We start from the raw sequence: 2,268 nt of genomic DNA on the forward strand, positions 1-2,268 counted from the left end.
AAAAAAAAAAAAAAAATCTCACCATGTTGGTGAGCTGCTGTGCCTGGCTAAATCAATTTTTGGTAGTAGGAACATGACATGAACCATGAAGGTAAAAGAAATACAGAACAATTGTTAGCGCAAAGTTGCAGAGAGGAAAAAGAGAGACTGAACCAAAAGTATTGTTTTAGCCTTAGGAGAAAGGGCAGCTTACAATTTGAGACTGAGGACAAGATAAGGGAGGAAGGGTGGAGATGTAGAGCAATTTTCAAGATACATAAATAAAGATGTTGGGGATGTATGACATTTACTTCACTCAGGTTATTTTACAAGATGGCCTGAGAGTGAAAGATTTAGGCCATGGAATTTGTCTTTAGGAATGCAGAAAAAGTTTAGAAAGACTGCTAGGGAAAGTTTTCTGGGAATTAACTAACGGAAAATAAGGATTCCTAAGCACCATGAATATTCAGCTAAAGAGATGTGATCCTGGTTGTTTGGGTTCTCTGAGTATTATGCAGTCAGAGTGTAAGCTTTCTGGAATGGAAGATACTGAGTGTATGACATGTATGTTACAACCAGGGAACAAGTGTGTGTGGACCCAGTGTATCTCTTGGGTAGATAAAAACGGTGTTACAGATCAAATTATACCTGTCAGATACTCTATCTTATACATTGCTGAACAGATATTGGTGACAATATAGTAGAAAGTATTCAAGTATCAGAAGAATGGTTGGACAGGGTGAACTCTGGAATTTCCTTTTAAGAATGTGTTTTATGTATAGCAAATTTACATACAGGACTTTAGAAATTCTCAATATAACCAATACTGCTAGTTTAAAAAAGATTAACTTGTTCCCGTCATCCATTTTTTTTCTTTTGGTACTCAGAAGGCTTGTGAGGCCTTAAATGACCAGAAAGCTTCTTTGGATTTTGTAGAACAAAAACGCTGAGTACATGTAGAAATGTTAATATTACTGTTTGACATGAAAGCCATGAAAAACATTTGGCTGTCCCCTAATCTCAGATTTGGTATATACCTAATGTACAGATATGATATACAAATGATTTTCCAAGGATGGTGCCATAAAGAATGTACCAAATAAATATTAGATTATTATCACTCTTAGGTTTTAAATTTTAAATGTTCTGGGGCTATTTCTTAGCCCTGTGCAGCACTTAGCATTGTATCCTTTACCAGTAGGTGCCTTGTTTTGATGTTTATGAGGGACTTGGTATAAAAAAGATAATGCAGAGGACTCTTTGGGGACTGATAAATCAGTGTGATGTGTGAAGGACTGAAATGAGTTAAAATTGAATCTGTTAGGGAATTTTGAGAATTTACCAATAGCTGCAGCAGAAAAAAAATACAGGCATGAGCCATTGTGCTCAGCTGAATGGTTACTTTTAAATGGTACTGGGGCTTGTTTAGATGACCTTTTTTTTGAGTTGGAGTCTCACTCTGTCGCCCAGACTGGAGTGCAGTGGCCCCTCCCGGCCAGCGCAGCCTCGACCTGCTGGGCTCCGGCAATCCTTCCGGCCTTAGCCTTCCAAGTAGCTGGAACTACAGGCGTGCACTACCACGCCCGGCTAATTTTATTGTAGAGATGAGGTCTCGCCAAGTTGCCCAGGGGTCAGGCAATCCACTCACCTCAGACTTCCAAAGCACGGGATTACAGGCTGAGCCACCGAGCCCGACTGAATTAGACCTTTAATAAGTAATTATGAAAGAAGATAATGTAGGTAGGTCTCCAACCTCTGGTCTATGGATGGGTACTGGTCAGTGACCTGTTAGGAATCAGGCCGCATAGCAGGAGGTGAGTGACGGGCAAGTGGAGCTTCTTCTCCTGTCACTCAGTGACTGCATTCGATTCTCATAGGAGCTTGAACCATATCGTGAGGGGCACATGCAAGGAATCTAGGTTGTGCACTGCTTATGAGAATCTTTGGTCTGACAACACACCCCCAATCCGTGGAAAAATTGTCTTCCACGAAACTGGTTTCTGAGGCCAAAAAGGTTGGGGACCACTGAATTATTGCATTGTAATTCTGGTCTTATTTTTGCTGCCATCTTGTTTATCTTCTTCATTCCTGCCTATAGATCTGTGCTATCCTCTGCTACCTAAGCACATTTGTCTGTTTAAATTTAAATGAATTAAGAATACATAAAACTAAGCCAGGCTCGGTGGCTCAGCCTGTAATCCCGCCTTTAGGAGGCTGAGGTGAGTGGATTGCCTGAGCCCATGGGTTCGAGACCCGCCTGGGCAGGCGAGACCTCATCTCTACAATAAA

At 41.1% G+C, this 2,268-nt stretch overlaps 1 protein-coding gene across 1 annotated transcript in view; it reads left to right on the top strand.

Moving 5' to 3' along the window:
* The window catches only part of LRP6 (LDL receptor related protein 6), a 161,626-nt gene that overhangs the window by 2,375 nt on the left and 156,983 nt on the right, over positions 1 to 2,268 (top strand). Inside the window, exon 2 of the mRNA XM_008062923.2 lies at positions 456 to 459. The gene's annotated coding sequence lies outside the window, so the exon portion shown is untranslated. The remainder of the gene's footprint in view (positions 1 to 455; positions 460 to 2,268) is intronic.

Source organism: Carlito syrichta, unplaced genomic scaffold (assembly GCF_000164805.1).
Source record: "Carlito syrichta isolate Samal-C Ts95f unplaced genomic scaffold, Tarsius_syrichta-2.0.1 Scaffold305884, whole genome shotgun sequence".
Classification (NCBI taxonomy): domain Eukaryota; kingdom Metazoa; phylum Chordata; class Mammalia; order Primates; family Tarsiidae; genus Carlito; species Carlito syrichta.